Source organism: Procambarus clarkii, chromosome 11 (genome assembly GCF_040958095.1).
Source record: "Procambarus clarkii isolate CNS0578487 chromosome 11, FALCON_Pclarkii_2.0, whole genome shotgun sequence".
NCBI classification, from domain to species: domain Eukaryota; kingdom Metazoa; phylum Arthropoda; class Malacostraca; order Decapoda; family Cambaridae; genus Procambarus; species Procambarus clarkii.
Genome location: NC_091160.1, coordinates 3,257,380 through 3,274,603, shown reverse-complemented (window position 1 = coordinate 3,274,603; position 17,224 = coordinate 3,257,380).

Sequence of the window (17,224 nt, the reverse complement as noted above, 5' to 3'; positions counted from 1 at the left end):
CCTCTTACCCCAAACCCTCACTAATTACTTCACTATTCATTTCTTTCCTTTCGTTTCCTCTTATACGTTTGTGGCAGATTCTGTATTCTAGAGTTCTCTCTAGAGTTTCGGGTAGCTGATCCAGTTACGACGCCTTGTAGTCTTAGCACCTTGGTAGTCAAATACCTAGGTTACAAGGTGTTGAACGAGAGAGGTTGCCTTAGGAACTCTGGAGGGTGCTCTAGAATAGTTAGCTAACTGGGGACGGGATAACGGACTAGAGAGAGCTGTTTCCCCCGGCCTCGTTAGTTAACTGGGGGGTGGAATAATGGACAAGATAGAGCTATTTCCCCCCACCCCCCGTTACAATCATTGGAGCACTAACTCTAGACAGAAGAGCCTCCAATAGCAACAGGTTGACCCATTGTGCGATAAACACCATCAATACATTCGATATAACAAACACAGTCACTGAGAAGGGTGTCGACGAAATACATGCAGACTTTGTTAAGCAAGCCCCTTGGGAATCTCCTCCAGCAGACATTAAAATTATGGTTATTGAAGGAAAAAGAAACAGACAAATCCTCATCTGCTACGTAACATTGCACAGATGCATATAGGAGCAAACATGGCATCCGATAGCTTTACTTACTTCACAGATGGATCAGTAGATCAGCAGGGACAAGAAACCGGAGATGCAGTTAAAGCAGGAAACATTGTAAATAGTTGGAGGCTCTCAAATGAGTGTTCGACATTACAAACAGAGATGCTAGCCATTTAAAAGGCTTTCGAACATGCTCTTGCTGAACACCGACAACATGTTATCATACATACAGATTCGAGAACTGCCATTGAAGCATTGCAACAAGAACACATATGTGATAACATACATCTGATCACAAATGTCAAATCATTAATGCAAACACTCAAACGACAAGGCCGACGGGTACTTATCAACTAGGTGCCAAGTCATGTGGGAATAATAGGAAATGACATTGCAGACGAAGCTGCAAAACTTGCAACTAAGAGAAGAAATATAGACATTTACATAGTATAGAGTCTATCACAGATTAAGAAAGTAATTAGAAACAGAGCAATGCAAAAGATGTACAGTGACCACAGCAGTTGCAACATTAGGATCTGCGGGTTGGTGCAAGAATTCAACCAACCAACCAACTACAAACCATTTAGTTGGATGAAAGGTAACAGTAGAGCAACAGAAGTACACTTACATCGCATCAGGCTTGGATACCCATGTGCATGGGAAATAGGCTTACAGGTTCCGGAAGATGAGAGGAAATGTCAGCACTGTGGAGAAATGCCCGACAGACCACTGGAACATTATATAACACAGTGCACACTTACAAACCCATTAAGATTTCCACTTAGATTCAACAGAGCAGAAGAAGTTGTTAAACACATATGGCAAAATCTTACTGAAGCGACCATACGATTCATAAATACTCATACTCCGCCCAAGTAAAACAGAAACAAGCAACACTTAGTGGGCCAGCCAGAGGCTTAGGGCCCGCGCAGGAATATCCCTGCATAAAAAAAAAGACGTCTAAGAACTTAACAATATTATTCAGTCTAACATACAAAGCAAGGCAGTCACATACAAGTCCGTCGACACTGTGGTGGAAGCAGATGAAGCGATTAATTAACTAACAGAATTTTTTAATTCACTCGATCTGCCTGGAATACCACCACCGCACGAACTGTAATTAATATTCGGCGTGCCAATTATCATGTTACGAAATATCAACCAGCAAAAGCTTAGCAACGACACGCGGCTTGCAGTAAAAAAATGATTCAGCAAAGTCGTAGAACCAACAATCTTGACAGGACCTTTCTAAGGTGAAGATGTCCTCATTCCTCACATTCCTATGATTCCAACGGATTTGCCATTTCAATTCAAGAGATTGTAATTTCGCAATTCGACTGGGGTTAGTAATCAACATCAACTGAGCTCAGAGCTAATCTTTAGAATTGTGCGGTTTAGATCTAGACACTGATTGCTTCTCACATGGACATTTATATGTTGCGTGTTCTAGAGTCGGCAATGAGACAATCTCTATATCTTCACAGACAGTGGAACAAGAAAAAAAATATTGTATACACACAAGCATTGTGAAATTAAACATGTTAGAAACATAAATTTTCTGTTTTCTTTCTTTTCTATTTAACCAGACTTAGCCACAGCAACGCGAGGAGGGTACAGCTGGTATAAAAATAAACTATACTCTCGAAATGCACCGTCTGGTAAACAACACAGCTCAATTTCAACGCATTTCATACAAAATAATCAAATCAAAATGAAAATCAATCAAAATCTATGAAAATTCAATTTATCAATGCAATCAGAAACATTGAAATGGAATTGTAACATATCTAGTATAGCATGTGTGTTGCTCCTACATGCAACAGATGGCACTGTTTTTCAAGAAAAGTATAGTTTTACCTGTCACAGGTGTGGCATCTATACTTATACTTATACTCCAACACAATGTCAGCCAAAATAATTCACTAAAAATAAAATAAATCGAAATCTATGAAAATAAAATTTATCAATGCAATCGGAAACACTGAAATGAAATTCGTGACATATCTAGTATAGCGTGCATGTTGCGATTATGTGCAACAGATGGTGCTGGTTTTCAAAGCGCATGTTTTTACCTGTCACATGGGTAGCATCTATATAATAGGTACATAAAAAGATGCGCCTATTCAAATTCAACATTGTGTCAAAATTTCAAAGAAATTGGTGAAGAACTTTTGGAGATTACAGCGTGTGTTGCTCTTCCATCCAACAGATGGCTTTGTTTTAAAAAAACAAACATTTTTTTTCCTGTCACAAATGAGGAATGTATATAGTAGATATATGAAAAGACGCGCCTATTCGAATGCAACGTTGTGTCAAAATTTCATAGCAATCGGTAAAGAGGTTTCGGTTTCCCACTCACATGAAAAATACTTGAAAAACAATTTTTTCACAAAAAACATGTTTTTTTTTTTTACCGTCACAGACGTAACATCTATATAGTATGTATATAAAAACCTGCTCGGATGCCAATGGAACGTTGTGTGAAAATTACAAAGCAATTTTTGAAGAACTTTTGGAGATTAGCGATTTTGAATAGACGAACATTTCCATTTTTATTTATATATACTAGCTGAACCCGCCACGCGTTGCTGTGGCTCAGTCTGGTTAAATGGAAAAGAAAGAAAAGAGAAAGCGCACGTTTCAAATATGTATAATTTCACAATGCTTGTGGGTATACAATATGTTTTGCTGTTCCATTGTCTGTTGAGATATAAAGATTGTCTGGTTTGCCGACTCTAGAACACGCAACATATAACTGTCCCTATGAGAAGCATTCCGTGTATAGATATAAACTGCACATTTCTAAAGATTGGCCCTGAGCTTTGTTGATGGTGATTGCAAACGCCAATCGATTTGGAAATTTCAATATCATAAATTGAAATGGCATATATGTTGGAATCATAAGAATGCGAGGAATGAGGACATCTTCACCTTTGAAAGGTCCTGTCAAGATGATTGCATCTACAACGTTGCTGAATAATTCTTTACTGCATGGCCCATAGCGTTGCAAAGCTTAAGCTGATTGATATTTCGAACATGATAATTGGCACGCAAATGATTTTCAATAATGTCCTCGGCCACGTCATCGAATCGGGCCATGAATGTGTCCGCGAGGTCCACTTGGTTTTCACCACTCGGAAAGCTCCTCGTGACCTCGGGATTTACCACCTTGGCAAGCACAGGGCTGCCCTTACATTTAAGTCCCATAGACCTGGTCACCGCGCACGCAGGGTACACAACATTATCCTCTGCGGCGGGTGGATCCAGGCAAACCTTAGGGGTAGGCAACATAATAGGCAGTCTGGAGTCCCCTACCTTATCCCCTGCTAAATCATTACCAACTATTACATCAACATTAGGGAAAGGTAGGTATGAAGTGACTCCGACTGTACAAACACCCTTGTGGAAATCAGATTCCAGGGTAACCTTATGGAGGGGTACTGCCCGAGTATCACTAGTGACACCCTCGACCAGTACCACCTCTCCAGTGTCGAGAGTGTTGGCACCTTGCAATGCACTCTCTAAAATTAAAGTCTGGATGGCACCGGTGTCTCGGAAGATCACCACGTCCTTCCAGGAAGAACCCTCAGACAAAAGTAGTCTCCCTTTCGATAAGAATGGGGTAAGCAAGTCCAACCACTGTGGGTTGGAGGTCTTACTCCCTAACCCTTCTGAAAGCCTCAAGCCCTGTGTCACAACTAGAGCATTGGGTCTTTTTTCAGGGTGCAGTTGCCAACAACGGCTAATAGTGTGGTTTGGACGATTACAGTGACCACAAAAACGTCGGGGAGAAGAGACATTACTAACAGAATTACCCTTCGGTTCACCTTTAGGTGCCGTTGGGCTAGACACTTTAACAGGGTTAGTTATGTCTGAAACAGAAGGTGCATTAGGTAAAGGGTTAGAATGAGCTGGTCTGGACTGGCTGTGGGTATAAGGTTTGCTACTCTGTGGGGTATAATTATTTTTATTGGGCCTTTTGCCCGCCAATTGGTAGTTTTCTGCCAACTTGGCCAAATCCCCTATTTTAGAATTTAACTCTATCCTTCCTTTAATGTATTGTGATACGTTCTCTGGCATAACATCTATAAAATGCTCCATTAAAATTAAGTTCCTGAGAGCCTCGTATGTTTCGGCTTTCGCCGAGCGAATCCATCTATCAAACAATCGAATTTGATCATTCACAAATTCAGTGAGCGGTTGGTTGTGAGTAGGCCTAAGGTTACGATAAACTTGGCGGTGAGCTTCAGGAGTAATTTCATATGCCCGCAAAATACATTCCCTGACTTTATCATATTCGAAACACTCGTCGTCAGGCATGTTTATAAAAATATCTTGTGCTTTACCCCTAAGTCTTCCCTGTAGGATTTTCACCCACTCTTCCTTTGGCCAGTTCATGGACGTGGCCACTCTCTGAAAATGGTTGAAAAACCTTTCAGGGTCAGACTCGGAAAATTCAGGCAAATTATGCTTTTTCTCATAATGCCTGGGGTTTGAATCCCCGGCAGGTGGAGGTCCAGTGGCATTCGCTCTAATTCTAGCCTCCTCGGTTTTGAGTTTTTGCTCCTCTAATTTTATTTTTGCTAACTCTAAAGCTAATTCACTTTCCCTATGAGTTGCACTTTCTGCTTGGCTAGGCTGGCATAAAGGTGTATCACTTGCCAATAGTTGTTCATCAATACAATGTTGTAATATTTCATTCACCAAAGTCCACTTTTTATCTGCGACATTTAATTCTAGGCCAAATTCCTGGCCTAACAATACTAAATTAGACTTTTTAAGTTTCTTTATCTCTACCACTGAAGGCTCCCTTGCCAGTTCCTGCATTTCAAAAGACATCACTAATAATTTTAGCTCCCAGCCAAAGAAAAAATTAAAAAATAAAAATTGGAAAAAAACAAAAATTTGCACGGCCCCTAACACAAGGCCACACTAACCTTAATCGTGAAGGGATCCAGCTGGGTGTCCAGTCAGTGCAAGAATGTCCTTTGCTAGATGAGCTGGACCCTAGGCTAGCACACAACCGTTCTGCGGAAATAAAAAATTTTAATTTTGGCACTCAAGAATCTAATTTTTTACACTTATAATGTTCCTCCCGGACAGGCCAACCACTTGTTACAACTGATATGAGTGGGGCTTCTATGGGGTACTGGTACTATTAAGGGGTAAAGGTAGTTAGAAGACAAGAGTATCAAATATGGGAGAGCTAAAAGGCCCGGCCCCCAAAATAAACTATCCACAGTAGTAATAACTTGCTACCAGACCATATATGTTAGTCTAAGGGTTGATCACTGCGCTCCCACCTTGGAAGAAGAGATACTCTGTAATTCATGTACTTATTTATTAACCCCTTAACAACCCCCCATATACACTCACACCAATAACAATAATAATAATAACTTTACCACACTATCTTACGTTAAAAGCCTTGGTCCACTTAGACAGGATACAAGGTTTACACTAATAACAAGCTAGGGTAAAGTACTACTGGATAAGCACTGAAGCTGGATGCAGCTTAGGGTAGTGATACCATGTGGTACCCTAATACAAAACACAACTCTTAGGGTAAACAAAACACTGGCAAATACTAACCCCAGGTCTCACCAATAGTTACTACCAGAGTAGGTACACTTACTGATGCCCCGTACTAAGCTTAAGGATACAGGAACTTCAGGTAAGGGAAATAAGTAAGAGGAGAAGGGAGAAGAGTAGGGATACAGCCACAGAGTAGGTCTTATCCTCACACACCAGCCAGAGAGAAGAGCGAGCTAGCCACCAGCTGCCTCCCTCATGTTGTGGTGCCGGGAGGAGCCTAATTGATCGTGCAGCTAAGCACATTAAAGATCTTCCCCTATGCAACGTATTGTTACTTTATGAATGATTAGAAAGTATTAGTAAGCAAAGTTGGTGCCTATGTTATTATTTAATAATCAACCCCCAGCTCAGTCTTTAAATGCTCTTTGAGAAACAATAATAGTCTTACGTCTGGCAGGGAAGATACAAACAATTTCCATTCGAAATGCGCCAACTGTACTACTTAGGAAGTTTAATAGCTCAATTTTGACCTCTGGTTTCCACTGGAGAACCCAGGGTCGTAACACATCTGTAATTAGTACAGCAGCCTTAGGATGTAAGTTTAGTTGTTCAACAGCAGGTAACAGGAAGATAATCTCGTAATAAGGGTTGCTCTAGACGTCCCGCCCATTGCGTATTTTGTTGACGCGTCGGTGAGGGCTTCGGAACTTCCTGGTGTGGTATCCGTAGCCTTTACGGACCCAGTCCAACCCACGTAGGGGATTGGACTGGGTACGGTAATCACCTGAACGTCTTGGTTCGAAATCTCCGAGAAAGTCGTCGTCCTCGTCGACATCGGCAGCAGCCCACGACGTCGTCAACACCGTAAGAAACACCAAACTTGTTACGTGCCACATCTTCATCCAGAATAAAGAAAACGGGAAAATGAATTACATATCGTTCAAAGACTGTAAATATTCGCTTTATTATTATAGATACAAGAATAATCACAAAAAACACGTGATCAGTTATGCGTAAGTATCAGAAGAGAAAAATGAAAAAAAATCTGAGCGCTTTCGCGATTTAACGATTTTAATTTCGCGTTTTCAAGGAGTGCAGTAGATAGAGGGTCCGTCTAATTACCAAAAACTACCACATACTACACACGCTTCAGAAAACTTCCTGGCAATACTTTAGTAATGAATAAATATGATATATTAAGTTAGGCTGACCTAACCTAACCTAACCTATCCTAACCTATCGTAACCTAACCTAACCTAACCTAACTTAACCAAACCTAACCTAACCTAACCGAAGCTTGGATCGTCGACTTGATTTGGCGTCACCAGCTTTTTATTTTCGTCTAATTTCTTTATAAAAAGATACTTTTTCGGATTAAAATTATGTTTTTTCATGTTGTATGTTCAGCACCAACATTGTAATGAGTAAATATATCATATTTATTCATTACTAACGTATTGCCAGGAAGTTTTCTGAAGCGTGTGTAGCATGTGGTAGTTTTTGGTAATTAGACGGACCGTAGATGGGTAATACTTGGGTGTGGGCTTACATGACCCCTGTGACTTTAAGTATGATTTTAAAATGCAGTTTACCTGTTCCCATTATTCATTTTACATGTCACTTCCTTATGTTTTGTTTGTGTTTCTTAGTCTACTCAGGAGTAGGTGTTATACACACCTACACCCTTCTATAATCCCTCTCATGTTCTCCTTGAAAATGAGTTAAATCACGAAAGCGCTCGGATTATTTTCGTTTCATTTCCTATGTAGATACGCATTATCATAGACATCAAATTTTAAGGAAATTTTGATAACTTCTCTATTGATGATGAAGGCTTGTTTAACTAAGAGCAGTATATAATAGCTAGGAGCGGTCCAGATATACTTTATACATTTTGACAAGTTTTTGTTAATTAAATTTTTCACGTTTGAAAGTGAAAAAGTGATATGATCTACTTTAGCCACGTTATTGTGACTCATCGCCTGCATTTTCACGTTTGTTTTCAGTGTGAAGCACTTGGAAATATTATCTTACGATATGCGCGTTACCCCTCTGGTGATGCTTATAACCTGTGACTGGTCTGTGACTGGTTTGGTAGTGAAAGCCTCTCGTTATCCTGCCTCTCGGCACTGGAGGTACTGAGTTATATCTCTCCTCCCTAAGACAGGTCTAGGAATATGATCAAGGTCTATCCACAAGACGTTTCGACAACATCCGTTTTCTGATGGTCAAAACCGTTCGGTTTGGATACATTAGCTTAGGCTATCGTAGGGACGGTTAGGTTTCGTTAACTTACGTAAATTTTACGTTAGGTTAGGCTAGGTTAGGTTTGACTTGTTTAGGCTTGGCTATATTAGGATGGGTTAAGGTAGGTTAGGTTGGATTAGTTTAGGTTGTGTTAGGCTAGGTTAGACTGGGTTAGGCTAAGTTGAGTTGAATTAGGTTGAGTTAGGTTTGGTAAGTTCTCGTGTTTTAAAATCCGTGAATGAATCGTGTTGTGTAGGCTGCGACTTGCGTTCGTCTGCAGCACCACCACCTGGTTCCTCACAGCCACGTCCAACATAACACAGCTGCCCACTTCTCGTGTGGTAATGACAACACTTATCACAAGTACAATCTTAAATTATTTTTAAATTGTTTAAACTGTATAAAATTGGTTATACAACTTATTTCCAATTGTGTGCAGACTGAACATCACCAGGCACTTTAACCCTTGTAGGGCAGATATCGAACCCACAACATAACAATAAAAGCTGTTTTAGCAAAGCCAGACTATTTCACTGAGCTTAACATTAAGCTAAAGCCATTCAAAGCAGGCATTTAGGTGCCAGTTTGTTCAACTTATTGTCAACCAGAGGTTATCATCCATAATGCTTTATCTAAATGGCATTAAATACAATTTTCAGCTCGTGAACCTCTCGCCCTTCACCTCACTCTGCTGCCTTTCTCTGCCGCTCTTTCTGTAAACGACTTTATAATGGTTCAGGGCGGACCGTGACACCATTTCCATTATTTTCTGATGTGTGTCCGTCATACGTTTTGGGTAGAACCGTCTGACATGGTTTAGACACAGCTGTCACACATGGTTTAGACAGAGCTGTCACACAGGGTTTAGACAGAGCTGTCACACAGGGTTTAGACAGAGCTGTCACACATGGTTTAGACAGAGCTGTCACACAGGGTTTAGACAGAGCTGTCACACATGGTTTAGACAGAGCTGTCACACAGGGTTTAGACAGAGCCGTCAGACAGGGTTTAGACAGAGCTGTCACACAGGGTTTAGACAGAGCTGTCACACATGGTTTAGACAGAGCTGTCACACAGGGTTTAGACAGAGCTGTCACACATGGTTTGGTTGAGTCGTCCGGCATGGTTTAGTTAAGCCGTATAACATGGTTTCAGTAAGCAAGGGTCGCCGTGGCCGAGTAGGCTAAGCTATTTCTTCATTCACTGAGTCATTGGGGATTTTTTGAATGATTACTAAAGTTATTATTTAATATCAGTCAAATTTTACTTAGTTAGTATCGAGGAATATTGGCTTATACTGGGTATAGGTCAGGCTGCTAATTTAGTTTGGATCAGAGTACACGAAATGCATTGTTACAAGAGTTGAATTGAACGCGTCTATCAATGTTTAATAGGTCTACCAATGTCAATGTCTACCAATGAATTTTAGGTATGACTCTTGGTCACTAAGATGGGAGGCGGGGGGCAGGGGCTACATAATTCCCCCGCCTTGGTGCCTTGTTTTGATAATCACTGACTACCGTGGGGGATAATACCAGTTTATGACTGCTCAGGTCATAAACCACAGCTCAAAGGTCACAACCACAGGGATAATACCCATTCGGTATGACTCAAGGGTTGACTACGCAGTTGACCAAATACAGCTGTAGGAGCGTATGATACCGGACGACATATAATAACCCACGTTCAAGCCATTGGTTACGATTGAGAAATCTGTTTAGTTAACATGTACGATATTGTGCGCATCTTCACGCGCATAACAAAGTGTTCCACTGCGCCGCTTCTCAGGAGAAAAGATCCAGGACAGGGGGGGAAGGAGAAATAGCCTAAGCTACTCTATCCCTTTGAAATGTAGTTGTTCTTGTTTCAATAGACATACTTAACGAAACCTGAAACTGAGCGGCCCGAAACGCTTTGCGTAAAAGTGGCTTTAGGCATTGTATGTATTAGCTCTATCTGTAAATTCATCAATATTTGTATCACCAATATTTGTAAATTCATCAATATTTGTATTTGTATCAATGTATGTATGTACTTTACCTGAATAAACATTTGAATTTTTTTGAATTTTTGAACTTGAACTTGATCCAAGACGCAGGCAACACCACACAAAGAATCCGGGGCTGCAGTTGGCGCCATACTGAACCTCCACCGCGACACGCAACCACACAATGTATCTGGATGCAGGAAGCAACCACTGTACCAATTCCTTATGACAACATAATCTATGCAAAAGCTGTGACTTGGGGGGGGGGGGAGGGGACGTAGAGGATTGTTGTGGCTATATCTGAGTATGTGAGTGATATGCTGTATGACAATACAGACCCGAGTATATACACTTGTTCACCACACATGTTGATAATTATACACCAGTATACATACTTATACGTGAAGGGAGGTAAAACAAAAAATAGTGAGTGTGACTGGACCAGGTAGAGGAAGTGTGAGGAGGGTTGACATGAGTGGGTATAGAGGGAGGGGTGACGTGATTTTATTCACCTTGGGCATTAGGAGCCGCATGTGAAATGTTTTATTTATTTATTTATATTTTATTTATTTATATAAACAAGAGTTCTTACATTCTTGTACAGTCACTAGCACGCATAGCGTTTCGGACAGGACCTTAATCCTAATTTTCCCTGGAATACGACCCGCCAAATCGTTTAACAACCAGGTACCTATTCACAACCTGGATGAACAGAGGCTACAGTTAAGGATTGGGGCCCAGTAAATCCTCCCCGTTACATCCATAGTTAGTGTGGTACACAGTTGATATGACTCAGGGCGTGGATCACCTAATTTTCCAGTGCTCAAGTGGATGCTCCGGGAAGGGCATGTTCCATTGGGTAGCGGTTAGTTGCCTTGGGATCCTTCCATTTTTAAGGCTGGCTCAGTAGCTCAGTTGTAGCTACTGAGTCAGTAGCTTATAGCTACACTATAAGCAGACCCACCTGGACACTATAAGCAGACTCACCTGGACACTATAAGCAGACCCACCTGGACACTAAGCAGACCCACCGGGACTCCACAGGTGCTGGAGGGGTGAACGGTGGCTTCTGAGGGCTGGTGTGGTGCTGAGGTCAGTGTCGTGCATGGTTATATACTGGCCTGGCACTCTACCCCGGTGGGGGAGGGCCGGGGTTTTGCATGGGGAGGGGGCGTACTGTCATTGGTGGGAGGGGCAAGACTGATCTCTCATTATGGGAGCACCACAGGAAACACTTCAGCGAACACATGGTTTGTGAATCAAGAAGATTCATTCTTCTCTGAACCTCCCTTACTTATCTCTCCCTCCCTTACTTATCTAGCTCTCACTCTCTTACTCATCTCTCTCTCGCAGTCTCATTTCTTCCTCATCTCCCCCTCCTAGTCTCATCTCTCTAATGACAGGTTAAACCGGACTAGCTACGCTGGGATAAATCCAAGATCCAACAGCATCATATAAAGAGTACAAACATGAACTAGCAATAGGTCTGTTGTTTGACACAATGAAGTGTGTCAAACAAAACACTTGCATGGGGAGAGTAACAATCTCGGTTGTCTAACAGACAGTGTCACAGCTGCAATACGACTTGGCAACAAGTATCTCTGGCAACAAGTTATATTATTAGTATTAGTATTAACTGCGCACTCCAATGGTTAAGTCTGTTTAAATAATGGTGGACCTTGAAACTCTTTTTATCAACAATATATCATATTTCACCTTGCAGATGACATTTCCTGGATAATGAATAAACACATACACAACATTTGTTTATAGATCAGTTTATTTAAAAACAAATATATCATTAAAGAAATGCCAAGACACAATGTTAAGTATTTATTATAGGCAAAACAATATAAAATAATATAAAAAAGTGATTTGTATATTTTTCAAATTTTCCTTATTACTTTGTTTACATACAAATAAATAAGAGTAACGTACATTGAAATATCCTACCTGAAATTGGCTAGAAATGCAATGTATCGGAAAAACCGACACATTACTAACTTTCCATACAATATGCAGTTAATATTGCTGCTGTTTGACCACATGACTAGCGGGCTACACACTTACTCTACACCAACAAAATGCTGAAGCCTTCTTATCAGATAAGGCTTCCCCAGTATTTACAAGCATATGTAGTCTTAACACCTAGTAACATTGTAATGAATTGTCTACCAATCGATAATTCTGATTGATAGACTATTACATTAATAACCCCCCCCCCCACCCAGCTTGTGTAGGAAACGATTTGTGGGAATAAACTTATACAGTCCACTATCGAAACAAATAAATTAATGTAAGAAATAAATTCTATATAAATTAATGTAAAGTAATAAATTGTAAATAAATCAATAAATCCCACGAGGCGGTTTTCCCCCACACAATGGGTCGTTGTATCTTCACACACACACATGTAAATAAATATATAAATCAATTTATTTATTATATATATACCAAGATCAACACCGAGGACTAAATTGTTCACACATCCAGAATCAACATATATTTATTTATTTATTTATATACAAGAAGGTGCATTGGGTTTGAGAGAATACATAGCCTAGTATTTAAAATCTTGTAAATAATAGAATGTAAAGCTAAATCTTGTAAATCTCATTTGAATATTGTCAAGTATCAATACTCAACATACATTCACAAGGGCAAGGGGGTTATATACACAGGGGGGGTGAATACACCCTAAAGTTTACTTAATAGTTGATCAGTGAGCTATTGTAGATGGTGGGGGGGGAGGTGTTAATACTCCTCTCAAGGCTGAAAAGTCTTCAGCCATTGATCAAACACCCATTGTTAGTAAATGCCTAGTAGCCTAGTAGTTAGTGTTTTTATATATTTTACTTAAAACTTAAAATTTAACTTATTTGAATATTTATATGCAATATCAGAACAATGATTTTATATATATATATATATATATATATATATATATATATATATATATATATATATATATATATATATATATATATGCAATTGACGATTACAAAACACTGATCATTTTATGCGGAAAATCCACAGAGAAATATGAAATGAGGTGAACGTTTCGGCTTTGTTAAAGCCTTTGTCAGTCTGGTGTTGAGAAAGGCTTTAACAAAGCCGAAACGTTCACCTCATTTCATATTTCTCTGTGGATTTTCCGCATATATATATATATATATATATATATATATATATATATATATATATATATATATATATATATATATATATATATATATATATATATATATATATATATATATATATATATATTAATGTTTACACTCAAGCTGAGCTCAACACTATGAATAAAACACAACACCAGTCCGAGGGATGTTGCGTAATTGCTGTTAAACAAGTCAACACAAGAACTTCAATGACCACTGTTGCAACATGCACAGTATTACAAGCACTGTTAAGTAAGTTCAGTAGAACTTCGGCTTCAACCCTTTTTACCCTGTCGTAGCTCAGTCGATTCAGGCAGTGTCTGGGATGCTCCAGGACGCAGGTTCGAATCCTCGTCACGGCCCTTGTGGATTTGTTCATTTATGCACAGTATTTACTGTCCTTTCATACATATATATTTATATTTTACTATTTCAACCATACTCACTGTCTTATATATATATATATTAACAAACATTAAAGCTTAAGTAACACACCAATATTCACCCGAGACCGAAGACTCGCTGGACTCTGTCGAGGGTGGGTGTATCGGTCTGTTAATGGCACCTGAGACCAATAGATGGAGTTACTTGTTTCTGTCTCGTAGTTTGTATCGCTCTTCTGGAGACGCCACTCCTTTAGGTACACTTTACTGTTCACTGTCTCTCAGGGAAGCGACCGTAGTTCAGTTGTTAAACTGTTAACTGGCCGTCAATATAGTAGTAAGATTGTGTGTTGTCTTGTTTACAATGCTGATTGCCGGTCTGTTGATGTAGTGAGTTGAAAAAACGATACAGTCGTTGGATAAGTTTAAACCATTGACCAAGTTGAGGCTGTACCCCCAGGTCTGTTGCTTGGAGGAAGGTGCCGTTGTAGCAGGTGTATGTGCCGCCGGTAAACACAGAGGTGATGATATTCTCCACCAGGCACTCTCCTACTTCTGGAGGTGGTGCAGTGTCAGGAGGACGTAACCTTAGTTGTCGAGGCTGCTCAGCGCAGACGGCAGCAAACTCTCCCCATCATCAGGGGTGGTTTGAGTAGATCTCAAACCTGAGTAGACCTGCGGTCCGAGTCAACACCGCAGGTCCTGACTGGTTTGGAGTGGAGACGGGTTCAAGTAAAAAATGGGCACACAGGAAATGATTTCGACGTTCAGTAAACACTCACCGAGTGGATAACTGAATGTCCAACAGCCCGATACGATGTTGATGATAGTATGGTTGATGATGATAGTAATATTTTAAGATTGAGAAACTTTAAACTAAATGAGCACACATGTAGCGATTTTGCATTCAGTAAACACTTACTGAGTTGTAAACTGAATGTCGGAGCTGGCCAATACAAGGTTTGTGATAGTAATATTTTATTTTTATTTACGATGGAGAAACTTTAAACTAAAAATGAGGTCACATGGAGGGATATCTATGTTCAGTAAACTGTTACTGAAATGTAAACTGGATGGTTGACCCACCCAATACATAGTTTGTGATAGTAATATTTTATTTTTTACGATGGAGAAACTTTAAACTAAAAAATGAGCTCGCATGGAGGGATGTCTATGTTCAGTAAACAGTTACTGAGCTGTAAACTGAATGGTTGAGCTACCCGATACATGGCTGGTGATAGTAATATTTTATTTTTTACGATGTAGAAACTTAAAACTAAAAAATGAGGTTGCATGGATGGATAACAATGTTCAGTAAACAGTTACTGAGTTGTAAACTGAATGGTAGTGTCATCCAATACCTGGTTACTGATAATAGTATTTCACGATGAGAAAACCTTATGACCACACATGTAACGATTTTGCATTCAGTAAACACTTACTGAGTTGTAAACTGAATGCCGGAGCTGGTCAATACAAGGTTTGTGATAGTAATATTTTATTTTTATTTACGATGGAGAAACTTTAAACTAAAAATGAGGTCACATGGAGGGATATCTATGTTCAGTAAACTGTTACTGAGATGTAAACTGGATGGTTGACCCACCCAATACATGGTTTGTGATAGTAATATTTTATTTTTTACGATGGAGAAACTTTAAACTAAAAAATGAGCTCGCATGGAGGGATGTCTATGTTCAGTAAACAGTTATTGAGCTGTAAACTGAATGGTTGAGCTACCGATACATGGCTGGTGATAGTAATATTTTATTTTTTACGATGTAGAAACTTAAAACTAAAAAATGAGGTTGCATGGATGGATAACAATGTTCAGTAAACAGTTACTGAGTTGTAAACTGAATGGTAGTGTCATCCAATACCTGGTTACTGATAATAGTATTTCACGATGGAAAAACCTTATCCTAAACTAAAAATGAGCCCACATGAAGAGATTTTCACTTACTGAGATGTTAACTGAATGTCTGAGCTATCCAATAGTAGTATTAATTCAAGATGGAAAACTTAAAACTAAACTAAAATGAGCGCACATGAAGTGATACTCACGTTCATTAAACATTTACTACGTTGTTAACTGAATGTCTGAGACATTCAATACATGGTTGATGATATCCCTATTAATGACATTGATAATAAGAGGTCTTGAACTAGATACGGGCATGGGGGCAGCAAAGCTGCGATATTGAAAAGAAACCGAACTGAATTTGAAAATTGATTAATATATGTAATGTGAAGCCGATCTACTGGAAAACAGTAAGCAAACTTTATTTGAAAAAGAATATGAGAAGACTGTAAAGCTGGGGGGCAAGAAAATGATAAAAATAAGAAGTGATGATCTTCATAAACATAACATAAGATATTCATGACCGTAATTAATACAGTGTGAACTCTCTTAAACTATGCACACCATGAAATCTCGTCACTATGCATAACTTGTCACTCTGCGAAACAAATTATTGACTATAGTGCGACAGTGAGAATAAAAATGACCACTTATGTTTTGGAGTGCTATTTTAGTCAAGAAATACTGTAAAGGATGATTATTGACTAAAGGGAATTTCGCGGGCTGCTGGTGTTTGATGTGTTGAACTGCTTAAAGGAAGCATATTTGCTAGAAAAAATTCCTGTGAAATAATGCTTGTTATATGTTTTGACTACCTAGCTAATAGCATATTGCATGGCTAATAATGAAATGAAATGTCACATTTTTGTCTGACTCACTTAGCACGAGTGAAGAGAAAACATTGAAAAACTGGCAAAGGTTGAAAACTCTGTGAAATCATATCTGTTATGATAAGTTTTGACTAGCTGCAAGCTATGTTTGCCTTCTCTCTCTCTCTAATCTACACACGCGATATGAAATGTGAATTTGTTGACTGAAAGGAGATTGATGATGATACGAATAGTAATTGCCGACATTGAGCATATTCTCAAAAACGTAGTTTCTGCCAAAAAAAATAACATTAAATTAGATGCGAGCTGCGATTTGAAAACAGAAGATGTGTGATGTGTGGCTAATTGTGTGGACTCTGGAGATATGATCTCCACATATAAGTTTCTCAAGAAAGTGGTAATATTTTTCTTGTGTTTGGATGTAATGGCTAAACATGGATGACATTTTCAATAATGTTATTTGCACATCCGACAAAGTTGATTTTCCCCGTTACGTTACATTGTGTTACAGAGGGCTAAAACTGGTAAACCGTAATATTCATATGGAAGGAGATGTAATTGAGATGGACTAAGTCCTACTTTATTTAAAAATGTCATTTTGGGCTGTAAAAGTTGATTTGCGTTACGTTACATT